Source organism: Schistocerca americana, chromosome 6 (assembly GCF_021461395.2).
Source record: "Schistocerca americana isolate TAMUIC-IGC-003095 chromosome 6, iqSchAmer2.1, whole genome shotgun sequence".
NCBI lineage: Eukaryota > Metazoa > Arthropoda > Insecta > Orthoptera > Acrididae > Schistocerca > Schistocerca americana.
This window is the reverse complement of record NC_060124.1, coordinates 273106350-273118622: the sequence shown is the minus strand read 5'-3', so window position 1 is coordinate 273118622 and position 12273 is coordinate 273106350. Positions and strand designations below refer to the sequence as shown.

General features: G+C 40.9%; 1 protein-coding gene across 3 annotated transcripts in view; it reads left to right on the top strand.

Moving 5' to 3' along the window:
• The first annotated feature begins 504 nt into the window (after positions 1–504).
• The window catches only part of LOC124619758, a 136578-nt gene continuing 124809 nt past the window's right edge, over positions 505–12273 (top strand). For 2 of the 3 annotated variants that reach the window (XM_047146337.1, XM_047146339.1), the window contains exon 1: positions 505–619. The gene's annotated coding sequence lies outside the window, so the exon portion shown is untranslated. The other variant, XM_047146338.1, reaches the window with a different exon arrangement.

Sequence of the window (12273 nt, the reverse complement as noted above, 5' to 3'; positions counted from 1 at the left end):
TTTTCCAAAACGTCATTTTATTGTTATTTTAAAACATTTAATATTTTTGCTTATATTATTACTATCGTAGGCATCAGTTTTACGCTAAAATCGGCAATTTTTAATTACGGAAGGTGAGGGAGGGGGGAGAAACAAACGGTGACCCCCGATCCTCCTCCACGAACAGAGCCCAGGATCCGCGCGTGAAACAGACAGTAGACAGGATGTTGTAACTACGTGGTCCGAAATGATTCCGCAAAAATTGAAGCAAGCCAATCACTGAAAGTAGACCGGGTCGAGAGAACCGTTTAGTCGAACCTTTTCTGACGGTAGTAATCTACACATTATGGCGCCCCACGGTACTCGTCATCTTGTACATCCGCTGAGCGCTCGAGAAACAGTGACCGCCTGCGCAAGCTTCTTTCTCGCTGACCTGAACGGCCGCGCGTGGCCCGTGGTGCCATCTGTGGGCGCATTCTTAAACCACTCAGTCACGGGGAACCTTGAATCCCACTTGAGGCCACTCGCAAGGGGCATTAGTCGCGCGCAGGCAGCGGAGGCGAGAAGTTGCGTGTCAAGTGCTGCGTCAATTGTACAATGTGTTCGTCGTGGCTCTCTCTCGTGCGCAGTTGAACCAACGGTGAGTTCATCGTTAGAGTGAATACTGGTCTCATAACTGTTGCCAGCACTCCACGTTGCTTCGCCTACACACAATATCGATGAGAAAAACTGAACAATGCTTCAATAATGTGCGCGTAGAAGAGTCGAAGGCGGGCGATTGGTCAGTACACGTTGTGTTTTTAATGTGAAATGTTTTAATTGTGTGATGAGCCTCATGCACGAGATTGTTGTAAGGCGGAGGTTGGTGAGTGTTCGTCACAGCGCACCAGCGATATGATACTTGCAGTCAAATGTTTCGGCGAATGTTTTGCGTCCTGTGAAGTACGGTTAGTGACGTCTCTAAGGCGAGCGAGCCATTAATGCGCTGTAATCTGCTTTTGCGACACTAAATTTTCAACGAACACATTGAATGATATGTTTCTTCTCATTTGTTTCAGTTTCTCTCTCTCTCTCTCTCTCTCTCTCTCTCTCTCTCTCTCCTTGCAACAAGTAAGTGAGAGAGAGGGAAATACTCTTGCTGATATTTACGAGAGCGATTTAACATCTTATTCTCCACCTACTGCGGTATCAATGGTCAAACGCAGAGTATGAGCTGTGGTTCTATTCCGCGCGTGATTCTGTTAAATCTCACACGCTGATGTCTGTGGGATGTCCAAGGCGACGCGTTGCGCCACCCGGCAAACTGCTGAGCGATAACTGTTGTCGTCAGTAACATCCTGCTGCAGCTTCGTTTGAACAGATCGTGTGATGTGCCAAGCCATTGTACGTCTTCAGTGAGACATCATTGCGTTTTAGTTAGCGTAAACAACACACAGATTATTTTTGATTTGCTAAATATCTAAAATGGACCTGTAGGCTGTAGTGCCGAGACTCCACAAAATTTCTGTTACACGATAAATCACACAAATCTAAAAATTGTAAATTCAAATAAGTCCTTAGGGATTACAGTTATGAATAACTTAAATTGGAACGATCGTGTAGATAATGTTGTGGTGAAAGCAAACCAGAGACTGCGATTCGTTGGCAGAACAATTAGAAACTGTAACAGTTCTTACTAAAGAGACTACTTATACTACGATTGTCTGTTCTCTTCTGGAGTATTGTTGTGTGGGTTGGGATCCGCATCAGGTAGGACTGGCGGAGGACATCGGAAAAGTCCAAAGAAGGACAGTTCGTTTTGTACCATCGCTAAATAGGGGAGAGAGTGCCAGGAACATGACACACTGCTTGGGGTGGCAATAATGCAGCAGGTTCTTCTCATAAAATTTCGGTCAACTTCCTCCTCATAGTGTGAAAATAATTTTGTTGACACCCATCAACATACGGAGAAATGATCATCACAAAAATACAAGAGAAATCAGAGCTCGCAAAGAAAGATTTGTTCGTTTTTCCCGCGCTCTCTTCGAGAGTGGAACGGTAGCGAAATAGCTTGAAGGTGGTTCAGTGAACCCTCTCTACCAGTACTTAATTGTGAATTGCAGAGTAATCATTTAGAAGTTGCGATAACAGTGACGTATTTTGGGAAACGGGGTTAACTAAGTAATTTGTGTGAAAAATTATAGTTAAAAACTGTTCACACGAAAGCTGAGTAAGCCGTCAGTGTTGCTGTATTGTATAAGGCGACAACCAGGTAAACATGTTGTCTAACATTTACGAGGTCGGCCCCAAAAGCTTCTATTTCTTTTTTTTTTTTTTTTTTTTTTTTTTTTTTTTTTTGTTTTCCTTACCATTCCGCTTACGACGGTACATTGTTGACGTCGAATTATGTGAAATGGGAATAGAAATAACAAAGGGTTTGTGCCTATTACGAAATGAAATCCGAATGCAAGTAAAACACATCGCGGTACGCTAATATATGTTTCAAATTGAGCGCGTGCTTGGGTGATGAAGCGCCTCTTGGTTCTGATTTCGGTGCTTGAAAATACGAGTATGACAGTTTTATATCGAGCGTCACGCAGATAGTAATTACTGGAATCAAACAGTTACAGTTAAACGAAAATATATCTGTATCTTTTATGTTAATACTGCAAATGAAAACTTAAGTTCCTGAAGCATAATAATTACCACTACCTGTTTGTTATTGTTTTGGATAAGCAAAATAATGCTTCTGAGTTTTCTTCAGTATTGATTCCCATTAACAGTTTTCCGTACACAAGATATTGTTTGCACTTGCCTTCAGTGAAGCTTCTCATGTTACAGACAATTAAGAGAGTGAGGTACCTTGAGATGGAGGTATATACAATTTCTTTAACCACTTTAAATAAAGTCACTGTGCCAGAGATTTTTAATTTTTGCCGATTATAGTGGTCAACTATTACACAAATAGTGAATAATCAACGCATGAAAATTCGTTTTAATTATGTTTGAAAGGGAAATGTTGACATCAAATTACCCACCGAGTTGGGTATGTTTACTTACGAACGCTTTGTTCACTGCAAGTTCCGACTGCTCAATGGATAAGGCGCTTGTGAAGATCCATTGAACCAGGGCACTGTAGTGCGAAAATGCTGAAAATAAAAACTGGAAGCCATGAAGTGTCGATCCGCTCGTGGAGTCCGTAGGCCTACGACAAACATCTTAAGATTTGCGAATGCATTTTAAATATTTTACAGTGGTCTACACACATAACTGTTGAGGTAACAGAAATCGCGTGTTAAGACGTGTGAGGAATGCTGTTAGTATGTTGTTGTGATGCATGAGCGGCGATTGTATCCACACTGTTTCTCTCGTTTCGTTCGGTATTGGAGTACATTATTGTTGCCAGTTTGTTGCACTGACCGACAAGGAAGGCGACAGCATTGTCCACGGTTCGGCATATATATTAAGTTGAGGAGAAAATGGCAATTTTTGCAGAAACTATATTACAAAAATTTACTATCATTATTAATTCTATGAGGTATATAATTGTAAATACAAAAACAAGTCTAGTATATGTAATAGATGCAGTTATGAAATTGTCTTTTGTTTCATCGTAACTCGCAGTGTAGTCCTCAGCGTATAATCAGAAAATTTGTTGTTGTATCTTAGTATCCTTCAAGATTTACATCCATATCTCTCGTACTTCGTAAGGACTGTTGTGGTGGCACCTGTTGTAAAAAAAAAAAAAAAAAAAAAAAAAAAAAAAAAAAAAAAAAATGGTTCAAATGGCTCTGAGCACTATGGGACTTAACAGCTGTGGTCATCAGTCCCCTAGAACTTAGAACTACTTAAACCTAACTAACCTAAGGACATCACACACATCCATGCCCGAGGCAGGATTCGAACCTGCGACCGTAGCAGTCACGCGGTTCCGGATGCGCGCCTAGAACCGCGAGACTACCGCGGCCGGCCTGTTGTATATTTAGCCGATATCTCCTAGGATTTACGCATTAACATCCTTTTTATCATATTGGTTAATTTTCGGATACACTACGCTACAAACGTTTACTTGTTATTCAAGCGTTTGAGTATAGTTTGATACACTTACACAAGTAAACATAGGTACCGTACACGAGGTCATGCTGAAAAATAGTGCCTCTGATTTTTTATTGAAATTTCTTTAAAGCTTTTTAAAGAAAACAGACATTATTAACATCCTTATTCTGGCGACGAACACATTTGTCCCAACGAGAGACCGGTTTGTTGATATCGTCACTGTAGAATGTCTTACGTTGTTGACGAAGCATCATGGTCCCCTCTGCTTGCACCACTTCACCACCAGCAGAGTTTTATAACAGGTGAAAATCAGACAGGTCCAAGTATGGACTGATGGTCGATGACTGATGACAACCGAAGGAGTCTGATTGTTGCAGGTGTCACTGCGCTCGTGTGTCTTATGGCATTTTCATGCTGAGTGAGAGGGTTCTCCATGTATGGACGAACTCTTCAAGCTCGAAACTCGATTACTGCACGCTGTTTCTCACGCACTCATATAGTTGGTGTTTCTCATGCACCCACATAGTTGCTATTTCTCATGCACCGACATAGTTACGTTAGATGTACACACCACTATGTCGCACGCTACATTTCGGAGCCCTCTAGTGGCATGTCACTGCAAATATATACACATGAAGAGTAACTATGTAGAATGTTAATAACGTTTGTTTTACGTAAAAAGCGTTAAGAGTTTTCACATAAAAAAGTTCAGAGGCATTACTTTTCAGCACACCCTTGTACGTTTATCTGTGAATTAGCTATTTTCTATCAAAGACTGTATTATTCAAATTTGACATACACACAGAAAAGTCGCCACTGTGGTTTGGAAAGTGATAGTATCACCTGTAAGGCGAAAAGATTATCCACTACGAAATGGCGCAATGTGTTATACTTGGAACATGAGGAACAAATAACCTTCCCACAGTACAAATGTTGCGACAAAATGCTATACGTTTTCAGAGAGGCATTTTAGCAGATCTCATCTAGTTGGGAAGCCAAGGATTTTCTAGTATCTAAGACATATTCGATATGCTTGTTACGTAGTGAAATATGTGAAACACGTTCAAAACAAATCTAAATTATTGCATTTTTTTTTAAAAAATTGTCACTTGATATTAACTCGAATGTAAACACAAATATGTTGTCTGATTCACCTGGCAGTCGTTGGGCTGAAAGGCTATGGTGAATCACGAGGTCAAACGCACAGTGTATTCTGACTCATCTCACACCGCTTCTCCACCTCTTGTGAGTAATCAGTAAATACGCAATGTGGCTCTTGGCTATCGATCTACCGTAACAACACTTCCTAGGCCACGTAAACACTGTTCCATATCTTCCCGGAAAAATTTGTGGTTACCAGGAATCGAACCCGCGACCACTGAATCATCAGCCAGAAGCATTAAACACTAACCACGAAGCTAATCGAAGCAGTTAGGCTCTTCGTTCTTAGACTTTGTTTTGAGCTGAACTTAAACTCTTTTTGCTGAGTAATTAAGACACCTACTCCCTGCTGGCAACTGTCATATGACTGCCTATATAGAAAATCCGAATCACCAGAACTGACCCCATCTGTAAACACCTCCCCAACAACGCTCAGCTGTCCTAAGAAACAGTTACAACGGCGCGCAGGCACTTACAAACACACTGAATGGCTCCGAGCTAGGTACGTCAGCACTTCCCAGTAAGCTGGCTTCCTCGAACCGTGAGCGACAGTCTGGTACTGCGATGATATAATCGTGGCAGTGTGTACAGACTATCCAGTGGCTGCAGTACAACAAAATTCAGGGTAGTGAAGAATGAAAAACAGTTAATAAAGTCAGTGGTAAATAGTACAGCACAAGAAATAACGCAGAAGGCCAAAAACTGCCTAGTGCAGATACGAAATGAAAGCCTGTCGACAGCAAACACTGCTAGCACGAAGGGAAGGAGCAAATTATGTAAAGAAACACCACTAACCACAGAAGATGCTTTATAAATAAAAGCGTAACGCGTCTGGTGTAATTCTTTTTAATCAGATTGCAGTCGGCTCAAGACAGATAATCTATACTAACAGATTTTATAAAAAGCTTTAACGGAAAAATCATGTTGCATACAAGACAGATAACCTATACTAACAGATTTTATAAAAAGCTCTGACGGAAAAATCATGTTACATTCCACTCCATATACTGTATCCTTGTTAACTAAACGCCAAGATGGCGTGAGCTGGTTTCGATATGTTACTCTGAGTTTACAATCACACAGGGCTACAAACACAATTTTAAAATTTTCCGTTTTTCTGAATGCTCCGCAAGCCATTGCATAATGTGCGGAGGAAACAACATTGTACCAATATTAGCGAATTTAATTCCTATTCCATTCTCGAGCTGAGCAATGGGGAAATGCTTATATGCCGCTGTGCGCCCCCTAATCTCTCTTATCTTATTCTTACGGTTCCTAGGAGAGATATGCGAAGGTGACAGCAGAATTATCGTACAGTCTTCCTGGAAAAGCTGTTCTCTAAATTTACCCAACAGGATTCCTCGACAAGATTGTTAATCTTCGGCGTGGGTCGGTGGCACGCAGGTAAAGTGCCCGAGTACGTATTGAAACATCTTGGGTTTCTAGTATTTTTATCTTACACTTACCACTTCTCTCAACTCTGGCAGTGTCTCATAATGTGAAAAATTCCGAATTGCGCCATGTTTCGGAGTCCGTGTTAAACCGTAGGGCCCTCCATATAAATATGGGTAAAATTCAGAGGTAGGAGCAAGGCAACGGCGTATCACTGCGACGGGATGATGCCTTGTAAAGCAATCTGTTGCTCAAGCCAATCTTCGGATTGATGACGGCTTAACCTTGCCGTATATGTTTCTTCAGATGTGTTATATCTAGCGGCGCATCTCTTAATACCTCTGATTCCTGTTATAACACCTACTTGATGACTACAAACCCTGGAACAGTGTTCTGGAATGGGTCGCATTAACGTCTTGTCCGAGATTTCCTTTAGAAATTCACCACACTTCCCCAGAATGCCTCCAGCAAGTCGAAGTCTTCCCCACTACTGCTTGTAAGTGTTCACCTCATTTCATTTCACTTCTTAGAATTACCTCTAAATGATTCATGATGCGGCTTGCTGCAACGACGAAGTTATGTCAAGGCAGGAACATAGAATTAGTCATTGACTTGCCAGACGTAAAACTACAGCAAAGTTTTCGTTTCTGAATTTATTAACCCTCTGTTTGTCGGTGTTGCCCGCAAGCAACACCAAAATTGCAGACTGTTATCTGGATCGCATTTAAAGTTTCATCTTTCAATCGGCAATGGTACTAGCAAGATGTTATTAAGTTCTCATATACAGCGATAGTCTGTTGTCTCTGGTGAAGTTTCTGACTAGTGAGCAACTTTAGCAGCTACCGTGCAAGGTTATGTGAGCGTCAATTACCGGTGCAACAGTGTCTTCCTAGTTTTGTGACGCTGTTTTTCTTACGTAACGAAAACTGGTTGTAAACGGAAAGAGGAAATCTTAAAGATGAGTTATTGTACAAAATAGTTGGTGAATTCTTACCTGGGACGTGGCCAATGGACTGATCTTTCCTTGGGAGAGGAAGCCTGGCTTTGAGTACTGGATGGAAAGTAATTTAACAGTAAGAAGTAAACAGCAGCTCCTGATCCGGTCAGTAATGTGCAGTAGGTCAGTTATGGTCACTGGCCAGAGGATGGGCCAACAGGTAAGATGTAGGCTTTGCCCCCAGAGGTATTCGACTGTCAAATGTGGAAAATATGGAATCGTTCCGCACTTTGTGCTAAAACAGAATTGTTTTAAGACATTTCACATGAAATGCTGCAAAACTTAACCTTTTTTCAGCCACAGGAAAAACAAGTAGTGTTTGTATTGTAACACCCAAGCGCCTTTTATGGGCGATGATACTTAGAGCCAAGACACAGTACTTCGAAAAAATATCTATAAAATTGTTCACGCTACCGTATACATACAATTTAAGTGATTTAATATTTTTTCTTCATAGTATTTTTGCATGTACCAGTAAATAGTTAATTTCAATCCATTCAATCCACTGTTCTGTGATATTCTGTAACCGTCGCTATCTGTTAGCAGCATTAAGAAACTGTTTGCACAAGTCATTTCTGTCTGAGCACTTTAGTGGCTCAAATGGCTCTGAGCACTATGGGACTTAACATCTGTGGTCATCAGTCCCCTAGAACTTAGAACTACTTAAACCTAACTAACCTAAGGACATCACACACACCCATGCCAGAGGCAGAATTCGAACCTGCGACCGTAGCAGTCGCGCGGTTCCGGACTGAGCGCCTAGAACCGCTAGACCACCGCGGCCGGCTGAGCACTTTAGTGTTTGTGGATAATATTATTTGTGTAATCAGTTATTTCAAAAGTTAATTTACATTGAAAAATAGAATGTGTGTTAAAAGGAAACAAAGTATGTAAAGGATGATTGTACGTGTGCGTGAGCTGCTCTTGTTAACCAGTCAATATCTTCATCGGAACAACTTTGAGAGAAGTGTCTGTGGCAGTCGGTTCGTTGTGCACTATGTGTAACTGTGAACATTCTGTGATGATCGATGAAATACGTATGGAAGAATATTTATAACGTGGCTTTATGTGGAAATTACCACAGAAGAGATCTGCCACTCAATAATAATTAACGTAACATGACTGTAAAAGGAACGAGGAAAGATATAGAGATTATTTATCTGCCACTGAACAGCCATGTCACAGCAACAATCCAGCAGAGTCATAATTACTTGCGAAGAACAGGATAATTTCCACGAAACGGTGCCCATCGAAGTCACAACCCTACCGTGCGCGCATCGAAATAGCGCCATCACAGCGAACGCTGGACTCCAGAGATGTTGACAAGAGAGACGTGAAAAAAAGGAACATATTGAAAATAGAACGTCATTCAAGAAGAGAGAGTAACTGCTCTTTTTTCGTTCTTGAGAATTTCTTAAAGAAATGAATAACATCACTTATCAGTCATACAATCGTCGTGCACAATACCATCTGTGGTGTAGGTAACGGACAAATTCCTTTTTCCCTTACCTAGGATATATTCTCAACACGTCTTTTATGGAAACTGGGAGTGTGTCACAGATTTTCCAGACTGTCGTAAGCTGTGAAAATAGAAAAACTGAAATCTGGACGATTAATCTCGATACTCGTGTCTCTCCTCTTTCTTAATAGACTTCGTGACTCAGAGACACTCAGTGTTCTGTGTGTGCATGGGTCATCGGACGATAAAATTCCACTGAATGATTGATGAAGTCATGATCAGCTCCCTCGTTTTTCGATGTTTTGTATGATTTACAACCATCGGTCATCATTTGGTAAAATGAAATGTTTAATGAGAGGCAACAACGTTTTCTTTCCCTTTGGTAAAATAAAGGACTTTCCTGACGCCCGCTCGATTCCGCTATAAACCCTGAAACATTCTATTTTATTCTTACGTAGTCGTCCTGTTCTATACTAGCGGATTGCGATGTAAGGTTCATCTACTTCTAAAATTTTGTTTTCGGCAACAGTGGGCATTCTGTTATTAGTAACAATAACACAACACACATCCCCACAAATGCCGCAATAGTCATAAACCGTATTCACTGAAAGTTCGCACTCGGGCGCAGTCTCTTGCAATGTAAACTTAAGTATTCAACACGCAACAAGTACGATGCTCTGGTCAGTACCTAATTTTGTACTGTCAAAGTTTTACGTGTTGTTTATTATACAACTTCTGTTCCTGCATTTCTTATACATAAGTTGAAAAGGAAAATTAACTTTCGATGTACTCTTCGACAGCGTCACAAAATTTGCGGAGCCACAGTGAACGCAATTCCTCGCGACGCGATTTGGAAAAAATCCATATGGCCAAAAGAATTCTGGGCCTTTTTCGGTATTATTCAAACTGTAAATCAACTGCTTCCACGTGAGAGAATTCGACATGAACCTTTCACTGGATTCACTCATGATTTCCACTACTCTGGTGCGATGTTCTGCTACTTTCATGCAACGTTCCGTTGTCCAAACAAGAAACATTGTCCATATTTCCCGCTTCGAGAGTCGAGCGGTCGATATACGCGGCTCGCAGTGAGGGCGAGATTTCGATGTACATCGTTTCTTGGAAATTACCAAATGCAGTTTTTCGCTAACAGTTTGCGTTCACATTCTGAGACTATTGAGTTAAAACCAGTTTAAACAACTGATTCCTTCTATAAACTACTTTTAGTCTTGCGTTGTTGTTGTTGTGGTCTTCAGTCCAGAGACTGGTTTGATGCAGCTCTCCATGCTACCCTATCCTGTGCAAGTTTCTTCATCTCCCAGTACCTACTACAACCTACATCCTTCTGAATCTACTTAGTGTATTCATCTCTTGGTCTCCCTCTATGATTTTTACTCTCCACGCTGCCCTCCAATGCTAAATTTGTGATCCCTTGATGCCTCAGAACATGTCCTACCAACCGGTCCCTTCTTCTCGTCAAGTTGTGCCACAAACTCCTCTTCTCCCCAATTCTATTCAATACCTCCTCATTAGTTATGTGATCTACCCATCGAATCTTCAGCATTCTTCTGTAGCACCACATTTCGAAAGCTTCTATTCTCTTCGTGTCCAAACTATTTATCGTTCATGTTTCACTTCCATACATAGCTACACTCCATACAAATACTTTCAGAAACGACTTCCTGACACTTAAATCTATACTCGATGTTAACAAATTTTTCTTCTTCAGAAACGTTTTCCTTGCCATTGCCAGTCCACAATTTATATCTTCTCTACTTCGACCATCATCAGTTATTTTGCTCCCCAAATAGCAAAACTCCTTTACTACATTTCCTAATCTAATTCCCTCAGCATCACCCAACTTAATTCGACTACATTCCATCATACAAGTTTTGCTGTTGTTGATGTTCATCTTATATCCTCCTTTCAAGACACTGTTCATTTCGTTTAACTGCTCTTCCAAGTCCTTTGCTGTCTCTGACAGAATTACAATGTCATCGGCGAACCTCAAAGTTTTTATTTCTTCTCCATGGATTTTAATACGTACTCCGAATTTTCTTTTGATTCCTTCACTGCTTGCTCAATATACAGATTGAATAACATTGGGGAGAGGCTACAACCCTGTCTCACTCCCTTGCCAACCACTGCTTACCTTTCATGCCCCTCGATTCTTATAACTGACATATGGTTTCTGTACAAATTGTAAATAACCTTTCGCTCCCTGTATTTTACACCTACCACCTTTAGAATTTGAAAGAGAGTATTCCAGTCAACATTGTCAAAAGCTTTCTCTAAGTCTACAAATGCTAGAAACGTAGGTTTGCCTTTCCTTGATCTTTCTTCTAAGATAAGTCGCAAGGTCAGTATTGCCTCACGTGTTCCAATATTTCTACGGAATCCAAACTGATCTTCCCCTAGGTCGGCTTCTACCAGCTTCTCCATTCGTCTGTAAAGTATTCGCATTAGTATTTTGCAGCTGTGACTTATTAAACTGATAGTTCGGTAATTTTCACATCTGTCAACACCTGCTTCCTTTGGGATTGGAATTATTATATTCTTCTTGAAGTCTGAGGGTACTTCGCCTGTCTCATACATCTTGCTCACCAGATGGTAGAGTTTTGTCAGGACTGGCTCTCCCAAGGTCGTCAGTAGTTCTAATGGAATGTTGTCTACTCTCGGGGCCTTGTTTCGGCTCATGTCTTTCAGTACTCTGTCAAACTCTTTACGCAGTATCGTATCTCCCATTTCATCTTCATCTACATTCTCTTCCATTTCTATAATATTATCCTCAAGTACATCGCCCTTGTATATACCCTCTGTATACTCCTTCCACCTTTCTGCTTTCCTTTCTTTGGTTAGGACTGGGTTTCCATCTGAGCTCTTGATATTCATACAAGTGGTTCTCTTTTCTCCAAAGGTCTCTTTAATTTTCCTGTAGGCAGTATCTACCTTACCCCTAGTGAGATACGCCACTACATCCTTACATTTGTCCTCTAGCCATCCCTGCTTAGCCATTTTGCACTTCCTGTCGATCTCATTTTTGAGACGTTCGTATTCCTTTTTGCCTGCTTCATTTACTGCGTTTTTATGTTTCCTCCTTTCATCAATTAAATTCAATATTTCTTCTGTTACCCAAGGATTTCTACTACCCCTCATCTTTTTACCTACTTGATCCTCTGCTGCCTTCACTACTTCATCCCTCAGAGCTACCCATTCTTCTTCTACTGTACTTCTTTCCCCCATTGCTGTT